Source organism: Pagrus pagrus (genome assembly GCF_965226575.1).
Source record: "Pagrus pagrus genome assembly, chromosome: 7".
NCBI classification, from domain to species: Eukaryota; Metazoa; Chordata; class Actinopteri; order Spariformes; family Sparidae; genus Pagrus; species Pagrus pagrus.
This window is the reverse complement of record NC_140191.1, coordinates 35,227,692-35,235,828: the sequence shown is the minus strand read 5'-3', so window position 1 is coordinate 35,235,828 and position 8,137 is coordinate 35,227,692.

Genomic DNA, 8,137 nt, shown 5'->3' with positions numbered 1-8,137 from the left:
AGCAGTCAGTCATACAGCAGTCAGTCACACAACAGTCTGTCACACAACAGTCAGACAACAGTCACACAGCAGTCAGACTATTGTTCTTCTCGATTTTAATAATATTCTTCTTCCATACGTTTTTCGGTCGACTTCTCCTCCTACAGAAACCATTCAACTATTAAAATGTTCATGTTTTTTAAGGACATCCCTGCTTCCACTTTTGGCTTTTCTATCTTTTATACTTTTGGAAATATTCAACTTTTTCTGCAAAATGTTTCCCATTAATTCTTATGGGGAATTTTTCAAATTTCATTCTGCTGCTGCTGCAGCATATGTTCAGCTAGAGAGACCATTCAGCTTTTTAAGCCCATTCAGTCTATTACTTTTCAGCTTTTGAAATATTCAGAGTTTTAAATAATCAGTGAAGTATTGTTTCTGCTGCTGGAGGATCTCTGCAGGTGATGTCATTAATATTTTCCCAATTAAGGACGTATTTCTCCCCTCTCATCCCACCGTTATGGATCAGGATGATACTTTTTATGACCTGTCCTGTCTGATCCATGGACTGAGAATTGCTAAGTGTAGCAGTGCTCCTCCTCCTCCTTCTTCTTCTTCTCGTCCTCCTCCTTCTTCTCTTTAGTTAATATCAGTGTATTTTCTCATATACAGTCAAACAGAGTTGTTGATGGGACAGATGATTGTGAAATGGCGGGGCAGAGGGTCCAGCAGCCGGGGACCACATACATATCCTAGGACAAGGACTAAAAACAATAAATAACAAGGTGTGTCTCAATAGTATAAAAAATCAGCTTCATGACAGACAACACAGCCGTATAATATAACAATACACTGACCAGTGACTGCAGCCCACAATCATGGGATATATATCACGGGATATATCAGATATTCTGTCAATACAACTTGTAAACTGTGATTTGCTGTTCTTTTCTGTACATGCAACATCTATTGCATGCCTGTCTGCCCTGGGAGAGGGATCCCTCCTCTGTGGCTCTTCCTGAGGTTTCTTCCATCATCTTTTTCCCCCCCCCTGTTAAAAGGTTTTTTTTTCCATCAACATGGCAAGTTTTTCCTCACTCGAATCGAGGCTCTAAGGACAGAGGATGTTGTTCACTGTACAGACTGTAAAGCCAATTGAGCCGATGTTATTGTGATTTTGGGCTGTATAAATAAAATTTGATTTGATTTGATTTGAATCACACATACGAATAAAAGCAGAGGGGAAACTAGCACCACACACACAACACTACAGTGCTCGACAACACAGTCGCTGTAGACACTCATCTGTACAGTGAGGAGAAACAACCAGAGACTGGTGGTGTACTTAAACAGTCCACCCTGTCTATCTGTCCCACTATGACCAGTCCACCCTGTCTCTCTGTCCCACTATGACCAGTCCACCATGTCTCTCTGTCTCACTATAACCAGTCCACCCTGTGTCTCTGTCCCACAATGACCAGTCCACCCTATGTCTCTGTCCCACTATAACCAGTCCACCCTGTCCACCCAACACACTGAGGCAGAAACTTGTCCATCCTAAGGACAAAACACCCAGGCATAAACAGAGTAATGTAGTTTATGCTGTTCAATGCAGCCAGGACTGCACAGATTTGTACATTGGGGAGACAAAACAACCTCTCCATAAATTAATGGCACAACACAGGAGGGCCAACTCCTCAGGTCAAGACTCCGCTGTCCACTTACATCTGAAGGAGACAAATCATTCCTTTGAGGACAACAATTTAAACATCTTGTCCAGAGAAGACAGATGGTTTGAAAGAGGAGGAACCAGAAGAATCCATCTATGTCAAACTGGAACGACCATCTTTGAACCGAGGAGGTGGCCTAAGACATTACTTATCACCCACCTACAATGCAGTACTGAGTTCCCTCCCCAGACAGCTTTTTTTTTTTTTAACAATTTATTAACATTTTTACATACAGTTTACAGCATCAGTAACGGCAGTGGAACTTCAAATGCCACCCAAACCCACCCCCCTCCCAAATCAGGCCCCATAGGCCAACTCTTGCCTTAATCCCTAATAATAATAATAATAATAATAATAATAATAATAATAATGAAAAATAAATGAATAAAATAATAATAGTAAAAAAGGATAATAATAACAGTAATAATAAAGTAGATGATAGATAAATACAATACTGAAGTAAATAGTAGAAAAATAAACTAAAACCATAAAAAATAGTAAATTACATTCAGCAAAGGTCATGATATTGGCTTGGTCTTACAGGTGTGGTAACAACTAACAACTAACAACAGCCAACAACTACCACTACACCATTGGCAGTACTCAACCAGTTAACTGTGAGAAGTTATCCAGATATGTTTTAAAGTCATTCCAGCATTTTTCAAAAAGATGGGGTTTCTTTTTCACATTGAACATAATTTTTTCAGAGGCCATGTATGATGCAACTTCCTTAAGCCACATTGAGACAGTGGGTGGGTTTTCACTTTTCCACAGTATGGCAATACATTAATTTCCAGCAATTAGGGATAGCCTAATAAAACGTGTTTTTCTTATCTTGTTAGCGGGTAAAACAGATAAATCCCCTAGCAAAATCAATCTTAGTGAGTGAGGAATCTCAATCCCTGTGATGCCCTTGAGTGCATCCAGAATACAGGGCTGCCAACTTTTCAAAAAGCCTGGGAGTGAGATTTTGTGGGGCCAACCAAAATTTTGCTGTATACACGCCAATTTTTTGTTTGGCCCATTGACATACAGCAAAAAACATTTACCGCTTACCGTACATCAGTGGTTCTCAATGTATTAGCCTTAGGCACTACTCAGAGTGTACAAGTTGAAAAAAAAGCAAAGGTACAAGACTGTGTACACAATTATCTTAAGAGTAAAGGGAACTACTCATCCCATAAACCATTGCAAATGTAACTCGACGAGCTCCACCAATCAGAGACGTCAGCTCGTTGTTACCATGGAAATGTTTACCGAACCCGCGAATTTCATGTAAACCCTTTCAACACTCTTCTCCTCATCTCTAAATAAACGCAGCAGGTCAGAAAGTGAAATCATGGTCGCTCTGTGGTGAACCATCGGAGAGTTCAGTGTTAGCAGTAACTAGCTAACATGAAATTCGCGGGTCCGGTAACATTTTCATGGTAACAGAACCACACTGTTGAGCTCTATACTGTTTCCCGGCTGTAGGGGAACCAGACTTCCATGGTGTTGCTTTAACCGTTGTTGCTGTTACTGCCAAATACAGCTTGTTCCACACACTTTCTTCTGCCTGGTTAACAGTTTAATTAAACAGTTTGTGTCTTAATTCCTCATTTACTCAACACATCCTAGGCCTACCCTATCCATCACAAACAAAATTTAGGATTTGTATGCTAGCTAAGGAGATGCTGCTGCCAGAGAAATTAGGCTACAATTGCAACTGTGGCTAGCTGCATTTAGACCTCAAACTAATAGTTTACAAAGCTCTCTCTTGATTACACATTAAAACGAATATGTTACTTTAAGAGCATAAACACTTAAAAAATACATACCTGAAAAGGGGGAATCTAATCCAGTGCCAGGCTTCCTCGGATAAAACTCAAGCATCTGATAGTCGACAGTATCGTTAGTCTGAACGGTTCTGGCAGCGCGAAACCGCCCCCCCCCCCCCCCCCCTCTTTCTCTCTCTCTCTCTCTCTCTCTCCCTTCGTATCTCTCCAGACGAAATTCAGCGTGAGAAATCGGGGGTGTGGCGTGAGAGCGTGTGAAGTGATTCAAATGAGTGTGTCTCACGGCCAATGCGTGAGAGTTGGCAGCTCTGAGAATATGATCCCAAAATTGTTTCAAATTTACACAGTCCCAAAACATATGAATAAGACTTCCTGTCGCGACCTTACACCTATAGGACAAAGTTCAGAAATAGTACCGTACATTTTATGGAGTCTCTCTGGTGTGAAATAAATTCTATGAATGAGATTAATCTGTAGAAGCCTATGACGGCTATTATACAAAAACTTTTGAGCTGAGCTACACAGCACTTCCCAATCACAGTCTTTAAAGGTGAAACCAAGATCTTGCTCCCATTTAGCCCTAGATTTCAGAGTTTTATTTGTCAGGAGATCCAGTATTCTGCTGTATATCACGGACACCATGCCCTTAGAGTGTTGAATGCCCTTCCGAATGTTATCAGTTACAGGAGATTCTAGAGGGGTTGGATGCCCACCCTGTTGAGTGCAAATAAAGTGCCTGACCTGCAGATGTTTAAAGAAATGCGCAGCAGGAAGATTGAAGGAGTCTTTTAATTGTTCAAAGGATTTGAGTATAATATTATCATAGAGGTCGCCAAATGTTTTAATCCCCATGCTGTGCCACCTCTTAGTGAGACCATCTCTTAGTACAGGTGGGAGTGCTGGGTTATTATGAAAGGGGGTGTTACTATGCAGTAGTTTCACACTACGGGTACGTAGTTGTATAATTGACCATAATTTAGACGTATGGTTGATAAATGGATTAGCTGTGCCATCCTTCAAAGTATGATAGGATTTAATAAAGGGGATACCAGCCAGTGGCACATCCGAAGCATGGAATTGCTCTATTTGCCTCCAAGCTGGAGGGTTGGGCATCTCTGTCTGCCAGAACCAGATAGCTCTTAGCTGAGCAGCCCAGTAAAAAAAAATGAAATTGGGGAGTTTCAAACCACCGTAATGGGAGGTGTTATACAGCGTTTTGATTTTAATTCTGGATACTTTCCCCCTCCATATAAACCTGGATATCGCACCTTCTAGTTAGCTTGGGATTGATATGGGAAGGGTTTGAAACAGGTAGAGAAATCGTGGCAGCAGGTTCATCTTTATACAATTCACGCGCCCTACCAGAGAGATTGGTAGTTGCATCAATCTGTCCAGGTCCTTCTCCACCTTCCTTAACAGTGTGTCATAGTTAAGTGAGAAAGCCTTATCTAACTGGGTAGGAATCTCTAAGCCCAGATACATGACACTCTGAGTATTCCTTTGAAGAGGGAAATTTTCCCGTGGGATTTGTTCAGCTGGCAGGTTAAGGGGTAAGGCCACACTTTTTTGCATATTCACTTTGTATCCTGATATTCCACTATATGTATCGAGCAGATCTATAAGGGCCGGCAGGGTGGTGGATAAGTTAGTTAAAAATAGGATTATATCGTCTGCATATAAAGAGATAACATGGTTTGCATCGGCAACCATGACCCCTGAGATCGAGGGGTGGGTCCTTATTGCAATGGCTAAGGGCTCCACTGCTAGCGTGAAAAGCAGGGATGATAGTGGGCACCCCTGCCGGGTACCTCTTGAGAGAGAGAATGGAGGCGACACGTCTGAGTTTGTCTGTATCATGGCTGTGGGGTTAAGGTATAACAATTGAATCATACTTATCTGGGCCAAGGTTCATTTTATGTCAAACCGCAAAGAGAAAATGCCATTGCCAGAACTGGGTCATTCAGGGACTTAGCACAGTGCACTATGTTAAGGAACCTCCTGGAATTGTCTATTGATGATCGATTTTGAATAAATCCTGTCTGGTCCATATTAACCAGATGGGGAACTATTTTTTCAAGTCGAGTGGCTATAACTTTAGTAAGCACTTTATATTCAGTTGACAAAAGAGAAATTGGTCTGTATGATCCGCGCAGCCTAGGATCTTTACCTGGTTTTAACAGAACAATGATGTCGTTCCAGTGTTTGAGGCAATTGGTTATTTTCAATTGCATGGTTAAACATCTCTAATAGGGGATCAATTAATTTTTCTGCAAATTTTTTTAAAAAGTCAATTGTTAAGCCATCAGGGCCAGGTGCCTTCCCCCCTGGCAATCTGGTCAGAGCATCCAGCAGTTCTTGTTTGGATATTTTTTTCTCAAGGTTAATCTGAGCTCCTTCCGGTACCTTTGGAATATCCAAAAAGTCCAGAAAGCTGTGCATGTCACGGCTGTTCTCACCCTGTGAAGTGTACAAGGTTTTGTAGAATTCTGTGAAGGCCTGGTTAATGTGTTGGGGATTGCGGACCACGTCATCTCCACTTGGCGATTTAATAGCTGAGATGTATCTGGCGGCCTCCTCTCTTCTAATCTGCCAGGCCAGTAACTTCCCTGATTTGTCGCCTTGTTCGTAATACCTCTGTTTCAGCCTAGCCATTGCATTTTCTACCTCACGTGTTGTAAGCACATCATATTCCGCTCTTTTGGCGATTAGTTTGTCTAATATTGCCTGTGTTTTAGAGTGGGAATGTTCATTTTCAAGGGTTTTAATATCAGTCTCCAGGGACAAAATTTGGGCTCGATATTGTTTTTTTTTTCCATGAGGAGTAGCTAATTGTGGAACCCCTGATGTAAGCCATCATGGACTCCCAGATTATGGATGGGGAGGCCGAGCCTTTATTCACAGTGAGAAAAAAATCTATCTGCTCGTTAATTAGTTTGACAAAATTCTCGTCATTAACCAAATGGATAGGGAGCCTCCAGCGTTTAGGTCTGTTGTTTTGGTCTTGGTTGTTCAGGTCAAGTAGGAGAGGGGTGTGATCTGAGTGCATCTTAGCTAAATATTCACAGGACGTAACAAGGTGCTCCATCCCTGCATGGATGAAAAAGATGTCAATTCGGGAATAGCTGTTATGTACGTGTGAGTAAAAAGAGTACTTGTGAAGGTCAGTGTGCTTCGCCCTCCACACATCGATCATATTGAGATCTGTCACCTCTTTTTTAAGGACCTTGGCTGCTGATGATAAAGGCTTAGAAGATAATGAGGACCTATCCATGTTTGGGTCCAATACCAAATTAAAGTCACCGCCGATGATTAGTTCGGTGGGGGAGCAATTTATTTTGAAAAAAAGATTCACAAAGAAATCAGCGTCATCTTGATTTGGCCCATAAACGTTGAGCATGGTGACTGATGTATTGGCTAAAAAGCCTCTAACCAAGACATATCGGCCCCTCTTTCCTTCTCTAAGTATTCCAGTTGGATGGGTACCCCTTTTCTAAGCAGAATAGCTACTCCCCGTGCTTGAGAAGTGAATGAGGAGTAGTAAATTTGGCCTTGCCATTGTTTGCCCAGCTTACAGTGTTCTGCATCAGTTAAATGAGACTCCTGCAGAAATGCAATGTCAACCTTGTGCTTTCTGATAAAGTTGAGGACTTTTCAGCGTTTCATAACAGTATAGTAAGCCAAGCAATTAGTGTCAATGGTTAATGTAAAAAACAAAATAATATCATGTGCCTTAAAGGATAACTACCTTTTTTTACAACCTGGACCTTTTTTCTAGCAAAAGATCATTTACTCACCCAGATAACTTTGGTGTCATTTGGCGTCGTTCGGATGAAATTAGATCCAGTGTAGCGCCGATATATCCATATAATGCGAGGAACGGGGCATGGACACACAGCCTCTATATAACGCATTATCTGCCACGAAACTAGTTAATTTCACTAATATTTTGTTACGATATGCTAGCGCTATTCCCCTCTGAGTCCGGGCTCGTCCGTTATCAACATCCAGGGTCAAACTAGCAGTAGCAGCTACAGGTAAACAAGCCGGGCTGTCGCGGGTGCGCGCACAGCTCAGAGACGACATCTTCCAGGTCAGAGGTAGTAGCTTAACCTACAGACCCCGGATGTTGACAATAGACGAGCTCGGACTCAGAGGGGAATAGCACTAGCATATCGTAACAAAATATTGGTGAAATGAACTAGTTTCGTGGCAGATAATGTGTTATATAGAGGCTGTGTGTCCATGCCCCGTTACTCGCATTATATGGATATATCGGCGCTACACTGGATCTAATTTCGTCCGAACGACGCCGAATGACACCAAAGTTATCTGGGTGAGTAAATGACCATATCTTTTGCTAGAAAAAAGGTCCAGGTTGTAAAAAACGGTAGTTATCCTTTAAAAGACAAATCGTCTAGTGGGGTCAAAACTGAAACTAAAATAATCAGAGAAGCTACTACACCCATAGCCCCTCCGCCCACCCTCAAAAACCTCCCACCCCCCCCAAAAAAGAGTTGGCATATACTTCTTCCTGTCGACAAGCGTATTAGCATACTCAACCCTGACAGGTAAAACCAGGCTACCTAATCTAAAGTAAAGTGCCAAGGTTTCATATAGAAACAACCCCATTGTGAGATGCCACCCAAATAGCCC